Source organism: Cebus imitator, unplaced genomic scaffold (assembly GCF_001604975.1).
Source record: "Cebus imitator isolate Cc_AM_T3 unplaced genomic scaffold, Cebus_imitator-1.0 Scaffold56, whole genome shotgun sequence".
Classification (NCBI taxonomy): domain Eukaryota; kingdom Metazoa; phylum Chordata; class Mammalia; order Primates; family Cebidae; genus Cebus; species Cebus imitator.
Window position 1 is genome coordinate 497,541 of NW_016107371.1, and position 8,012 is coordinate 505,552.

The window sequence follows — 8,012 nt, forward strand, 5'->3', positions numbered from 1 at the left end:
AGAAAAGGAAAGAGAAGAGAAGAAAAAAAAAAAGAAAAAGAGAAAGATCCTCCAGCTTCAGCCTCCCAAGTAGCTAGGCTTACAGGTGTGAGCCACCACATCTGGCAGACTTTTTAAAAAAGCTTTTTGTTTTTGTAGAGACGAGGTCTTGCTATGTTACCCAGGCTGGTCTCAAACTCCTGGCCTCAAGTGATTCTCCTGCCTTGGCCTCCTAAAGTGTTGGAATTACAGGCATGAGCTACCCTGCTCAGCCTCTTTCTGTTTTTAAACAGTGTGTTTTGAAGAACTAAAGAGTTAATTTTGATGAAGCCCAATTTATTAATTTTTTCTTTTGTAGTTCAGGCTTCTTATGCTCTATTTGAGAAATTTTTCCCCAGCCTAAGTCACAGAGATTTTCTCGTGTTCTCTTCTGCACGTTGTATAATGTTATGTCTTACCCTTAGCTCTATGGTTCATTCAGAGTTAGTCTTTCTGTATGGTCTGAGATAAGGGTCATGATTTATTTTCTTACATATGGATCATATGGTTAACTAACTGTTCCAAGACCATTTGTTGAAAAGATTATCCTTTCCTTACTTAATTATCTTGGCTTTTCAATTCACCACATTTGAGTGAGACTATCTCTGGACTCTGTTCCATTGACCTATATGATTGTCTTTACACAAATACCACTCTCTCCATTGCTGTATAGTTTTATTGCATGTATTGAAATCAGACAATATAACTCATTCCACACTAACCTTCTTTTTCAAAATTGCGGTACATGTTCTAGGTCCCTTGCATCTTCATGTACATTCTAGACTTCACTTGTCAGCTTCTACAAAAAGCCTGCTAGAGTTTTGATTGGAACCATATTGAATCTATATGTCAATTTGGGGAGAACTGACAGATAACAATATTGAGTTTTCTGACCCATGAACATGACATACCTCTCTTTCTTTAATTTCCCTCAGCAATGTTTTTTGGTTTTTAGTGTATGTCTTATGCATATTTTATAAAATTTAACCAAAGAATTTAACACCTCTCTGCTCTTCCTTGGTAAACCAAGTATATGTGTTTATTACATGTAAATGTAATTGTAGTTACAAGGTCATTTCATATTGTCTTACAGATCACTGATGCTCAGTTCTTCTTCTTTTTTGTTTTTTGAGACAGTGCCTTGTACTGTTGCCCAGGCTATAGCACAGTGGCGCAATCAGGGCTCACTGCAGCCTTGACCTCCCAGCCTCAATCGATCCACCTGCCTCAGCCTCCTAAGTAGCTGGGACTATAGGTGCACATAACTATACCCGACTAATTTTTATGTTTTATATTTTGAAGAGATAGGGTTTTGCTATGTTGCCCAGGCTGGTTTTCAACTCCTGGACTCAAGTGACCCACCTGCCTGGCCTCCCAAAGTGCTGAGATTACAGGCATGAGCCACCATGCCAAGGTGTTACATACTTTTTAAGATAATATTTCTCTCTGCATGTCATTTTGTATAATTAGTATTGTTTTATCTTTAAAGTCCTAGAATTTATTTCTCCAGTGTCTAACCTGCTGTTAATCCAAGCCAGTGTTTTTTCTTTCCTGATAATGTATTTTTCATCTATGGAAGTTCCATTTGGGTCCTTTATATGTCCTTTCATTTCTCTCCTTATAATGTTCAGATTTTCCTCTAACTTTTTGAACACATGAAGTATATTTATAATACCTCATTTAACATCCATGCATGCTAATTTAATTCTATGTCTGTTTCATTTGATTTTTTTTCCCTTCTGGCTATGGGTTGTTATTTTCCTGCTTCTTTTCATGTCTGATAATTTTTGATTGGATGCTGGACAATGTGAATTTTACATTGGTAAATGCTCAGTATTTTAAAAATATTCTTTATATATTGCTGGTCTCTGTTCTGAAATGCATTTATTTGGAAATAGTTTAATCCTTTCAAGGCTTGATTTTAAGGTTTGTTAAGAATGGGAAGATCAAACACCGCATGTTCTCACTCATAGGCGGGTGTTGAACAATGAGAACACATGGACACAGGGAGGGGAGCACTACACACTGGGGTCACTTGGGGGGAAATAGGGGAGGGACAGTGGGGGGTGGGAAGCTGGGGAGAGATAGCAAGGGGAGAAATGCCAGATGTAGGTGATGGGGAGGAAGGCAGCAAATCACACTGCCATGTGTGTTCCTATGCAACAATTTTGCATGTTCTTCACATGTACCCCAAAACCTAAAATGCAATAAAATAAATAAATGGGGGAAAAAAAAGAATGGGTGTTCAGAACAATCTTTAATCTAGGACTTCTTGATTTATTTGATCCCACCATGAAGCAATTCCCTTCTTATGGGTACAATGCTCTATGCATTTGGAGGTTTTTCCACTCAGGCTGGTACATATAAACTATTCTAGTCTCTTTGTGGGCTGTTGGAATTGTTCCACCTACATCTTTTCAGTGATTCTTTTCCCATTCTCAGTGATCTCCTTATATACATATGGAGAGCAGTATAGCACAATCATACATACCAAGGGATCTCTCTGAAGAACTCTGGCCTGTTTCTCTCTCTCTCTCTCTTGCTCTCTCTTTCTCCCTCTCTCCTTCTTTTGAAGGAAAACCCTGTTTTTCTTTCTACTTTCTTGCACAGTCACTTAACACAGTATTTCTGACATCAGATGTATGGGGATTTCTCCCCATACACCAAGCAGTTATCCAGTATACATCAACTGAGTGTCCAATAATTCAATTCAATTCTGACACTGTGTACCTGGAGATAGTATCAAATCCCACAGGTGAAGAGCTTAGTCCCATAAGACTGCAGCTCCCTGCCCCCACTTCAGATGCCAGTAGCAAGCCCCAGGTTGTAACCTGTGCTTCCAACTGACTAGCTATAGATCAGCGTTCCCATGACCTCCTCTTTGGGTTCAATTAATTTGCTACAGTGGCTCACAGAACTCAGAGAAGCACTTCACTTACATTTGCACATTTATTATAGAGAATATTACAAAGGATACAGACAAACAGTAAATGGAAGAAATGCACAGGACACCATATGGAGGAAGCGGAGTGCCACCCTCCAGGCACCTCCATGTGTTCAGCAATCCAGAAGCTCTCCAAATTCCCTCCTTTTGTGTATTTGTGGAGGTTTCACTACATAGGCATGATTGATTCCCTCATTGGCTATTGGTGATCAACTCAACCTCTAGCCCCTTCACCCTCCCCACAGGTTGTGGAATGGAACTGAAAGTTTCAACCCTCTATTCACATGGCTGGTTTCCCTAGCAACAAGCTTCCATCCTCAGGCAATCCAGGAGCCCACCAAGAATTGCCTAATCAGAGCAAAAGATGCTTCTACCACTCCGGAAATTCCAAGGGATTTAGGAGCTCTATGCCAGACATTCTTATCGCTTAGGAAATTGCAAAGGTCCCAGGAGCTCCACGTCAGGAACTGGGGTCAAAGGGCAAATTTTAGAACAAAAGTCTCTCCTAGTACTGCTGTCTACAAGCGTTTCAGGAGGACGATGCCAGGAGCTGGAGGCAGAGATCAAATATATATATATATATTTATTGCTACCTCACAATATCATACTGGTATTTTTCCTGCAAATTTTAGTCATCTTTGTCTGTCTTTACTAGGAATTGAGTTTCTTCAACTCAGGGGGCCACCAAGCTCTGTTTGGGGCCAGCTTTCCTACCTTGTAGCCTGTAAACTTGCTCCAAGCCCTGAGCTAAGCTGTTTATAGGACACATCTTGTTTGTTTTCCTTTTCTCAGTGATCACTGTCCAGGATGGCCAGGTTTTAATGTCTGAAGAACATTGTTTCATATAGTTTGTCCATTTTTTCCGCTGGTTAAGATAGGAAGGTATGTCTGGTCCCTAGCTGAAAGTAGAAATCCAATATTTTTTCATTTGTACGAAACCTGGAAACATGCTGAGTACCTGAGGCTCACGGCCCAGCACCTGGCACTGGCATGGCGATCAGCTCCTTTACTCCTCCTCGTTGTGAAATGGCACAGGAGCCATCGGAGTCATTTGAAATGGTACCAGAAATGATTAGTCAGAAGATCACTCAGGCACTGCACATGAAATATATACCTCAATTACAAATACATAACTCAATTACAAAATATAAAACTCAGTGGGTGTGTTGAGTACTCATTGATGGCAGGTGCTGTTCTAAAGCAAAATTTTTGCCAACAGCAGCGATTTCAGGGCTGTTCGGATTCTTTATCTCCCGAGACTCTCCTTAGATTTCCTTATAAGAAATCGAGGTTTGACAATGAAGTAGGGTACTTCCTGGTGAGATTTACTGCTAAAGACTTTGGCAGAGTGGATTTCTTCTAATGATCGGTAAAATGTACCTTCTATATTTCTAATTATAATTGACCAAAGAAAAAAGTCCAAATCAATTTTTATGGACAGTGAATCCTACACTGTCCTAAGTTGCCGTCTGCCTTTTCTGTCTTCCTGAATTCTTCCACCCTCCCAGAATGCCTGGTCTGGTCTGTGTGCTCCTGGGGGTGACAGATAATGCTGTGAAACTCTCTGTGCTTCAGTGTCCTGTTGTATGAAGCGGGGACAGTGATAGGATGTATTTCACGGGCTTGTTGGGAGAATTCAGTGACTTACAAGGCATAAAGAACTAGGGACTACAGCTGGCGTGCAGTGAGCCTTCAACTAATGCTTGCTATGTTTACTGTTACTGTCATTATTGCCGCATTGTTGCTTCGTGAATTGTTATCTTATGTTACATAGTGAGAGCAGGATGCACTGAAATGGCTTCTTATTTTCACTAGGCTGTGATGTTTTTGAGGGCACAGTCCAGACTTTATCACCATCTCCACCTCAACCATGGAAGCAGTGAGGTGTGATGGTTAAAGGCAGGGGTCTGCGGACTTTTCCTGTAAGGAGTCAGATAGTAAATATTTTAGGCTTTGTGGGCCATACGGTCTCTCTGTCTTTACAGCACAAAGGCAGCTGCAGACAGTATGAACAGGTCTAGCTGTATTCCAGTGAAGCTGTATTTATAAAAACAGGTAGTGCAATGGAGCTGGCCCATGGGCCACACTTTGCAGACTCCTGCTTAAAAATGCTGCTCAGGAACCAAACTACCTGGGTTTAAATCCCAGCTCTGTTGCTTTGTGACTTAGAGTTACCCAATCTCTCCATAATTCAATTTCTTCATTTCAACATTGGGGGTGAAATGAAGTAAAGTATATAAAGCACTTGGAGCTTTGCCTGGTACATAGATAATAATAAGCTCTGTGTGTGTGTGCGTGTGTGTATACATGTGTATGTGATTATATATATACATATACACACATATGAAATAAGCTAAGTTAACTTATTTAGCAACTATCTGTCTGTCAGGCATTCCAGCAATAATCATTTATTGGACTAAGCCTAATTATTATTGGAATTCCTAATAGACAGTAGTGCTCACTAAATATTGCCTAAGTGGTGAACAAACAAATGCCCTCTTCTCATTCAAATCCTACTCATCCATCAAGTCCAAGGTTGGGTTCTCTTCCTTTGGGCATCCTCCTCGACAGCCCAGGCTCAGCCCGTCTCTTCCTCTCTCCCTTCATGGCAGTTCACTGGGCATCACACTTGGCAGCCTTGGGTTCTCCAGAGCACTTTCCACCCTCCCACTTTCACCTGCTTTCTGTGTTGATGCTGTTCATGGACCATCTCCCTCAGTAGAATGTGAGCTCCTCACTGTGGTTTATCCAGTACCCAGGACAGTGCCTGTCAGGTGCTCAGTAGTTGCTTATTGATGAATGAATGAATGAATTAATTCTTTCTAAAATTTCCCCCTGTTGTTTTCATTATTTAACATTTCTCTGTGTATGCTTTATCTCCCAAACTACAGACTAAGTTTTTTTTAAAAAAGATATCTCTCAGATCAGCATTTCAGGATTACTATGAAGATCAAATTAAATTATACATGGCAGTGTCTAGCCCAGAGTATGGTGTATATCGATGTCAATTGCATATTCCTAATTCTTACTTTCTTCTCTTAAATGTTATAAATATTTGCTTTCCAGGTATCACAGAAAGAATCAAAAGGCAAGGTTCTCAGACAGATATGATAGCTAAGACACTAACTGAGGAATGTTATCAATGTAGTTCCATGAAATTGTCATATTTTAAATCCTGCAGTTCTGCAGTAAAGTGGTGGTATTTTTGTCACAGCCCACATCAAAGCCCAGATGGCGTGAGGGAGGGATGGAAATGGGCCTCCATAACCCCCAGGAACTCTGAAGATTTCATCTCCTAAGTGGTATTGTCCATCTGTTTCTTCAACTTCCTTAGCAACTCGACAAGTAAATCCTTAAATAGTAACTGCCAGCAGCATTGCAGTTCTTTGTCTTTCTTACTAGGTATGAAACCCAAGAAGGCAGCCCTTTGTAAATGGTGTCACTGTTTGAGATGGTTGTGGGGCTGCTTGCTCATCTAGACAGACCCACATGGCCTTTCAGTTTATCTCCACGGGGAGGTCTATACTTGGACATGATAAATTGACACAAATCCTGTGTCTGGACATCTGTCACTCCTGCCAGTACAGCATTCCTTTCTTGAGGTAGCAGCTACCTGATTTTCCTTGGGACCCCTCTGAGTCTCAGACTCAGAAGGCTAGGGTGGGCCAGGCACAGTAGCTCACATCTGTAATCCCAGCACTTTGGGAGGCCAAGGCGGGCAGATCACTTAAGGTCAGGAGTGTAAAACCAGCCTGGCTAACATGGTGAAACCCCATCTCTACTAAAAGTACAAAAAAAATTAGTGGGGTGTCATGGTGGGCACCTGTAATTCCAATTACTTGGGAAGCTGAGGCAGGAGAATTGCTTGAACCCAGGAGACGGAGGTTGCAGTGAGCCAAGATTGCGCCATTGCACCCCAGCCTGGGTGACCCAGCAAGTCTCTGTCTCAAAAAAGGCAAAAAATAATAATAATTAAAAAAGAACATTAGGGTGAGGACAGTGCCCTTTGGATATTTATTTAGGAAACCATCCTGAGAAGTATGACTCCTTTTAAAAGAAATATGTAAAAATAATGTTTGTTCTCACAACTTTGATCTCCTGGATAGCTCTGTCTTTGAAGAGGTTTTTTGTTTTTGTTTCTGTTTTTATTTTAATACAGAGAAACATTTTGTTAGACATTGTGGTTTGATTGGAAGTCGGCTGGTCAGGCCCGCAGAGATGATGAGTGTGTTTAGACATCAAATAGGTTTCTTGTCTTAGATGATGTGTTTCAAATCAGAGCTTTGTGGCTTTACTTTATTATTTTTCTCAGATGACTCTGGTTGCAGTCACCACCAGAGTGCTCAGTGCTGTTTATTATTCAACTCCCCAGGAGCCAGAATCCAGACCTCGGGAAATGTGAATGTTCCAACATGGCCGACCATCATGGAATGAGATCAGCAGGTTGGAATAGCAGCCTTCATCTTCTTCATCTTGGTCCTGAGGCTCCATCAGCCAGGTTTCCAGTACACGTTAAGCCCAGATATAATAGCCACACAACCCAGGTTTTTCAGTCTTCATTTCAAAAGTGTCCCTTTGTCTCCGTCTATATCTAGTTGGTCAGCTGTCTTGATAGTTGGATTGAGATCCAAAGTTACTGTAAAACTAGGGCACCTGGTTTAATATCTTCATTACCTGAATCCTTGGCTCCTCTGCCCACCTCCTTCTCCTTCACGAGTTCCTCTTGTTCTTCCTGCCTCTGGAATACGGGCCTTTGGCTTTCAGCCATTCTCATGGTAAATTAACCCTTCAATCTTAATGACCACTGAGTGGGCGATGTCAGCGCTTCTCCTCCATCCCCCGGGTTTCTTAAAAATTCTTTATTTTATTTACTTATTTATTTATTTACTGAGACAGAGTTTCATTCTTGTTGCCCAAGCTGGAGTGCAATGGAGCAATCTCAGTCCACTGCAACATTTGCCTCCTGGGTTCAAGTGATTCTCCTGCCTCAGCCTCCCGAGTAGCTGGGATTACAGGCATGCACCACCATGCCTGGCTAATTTTGTATTTT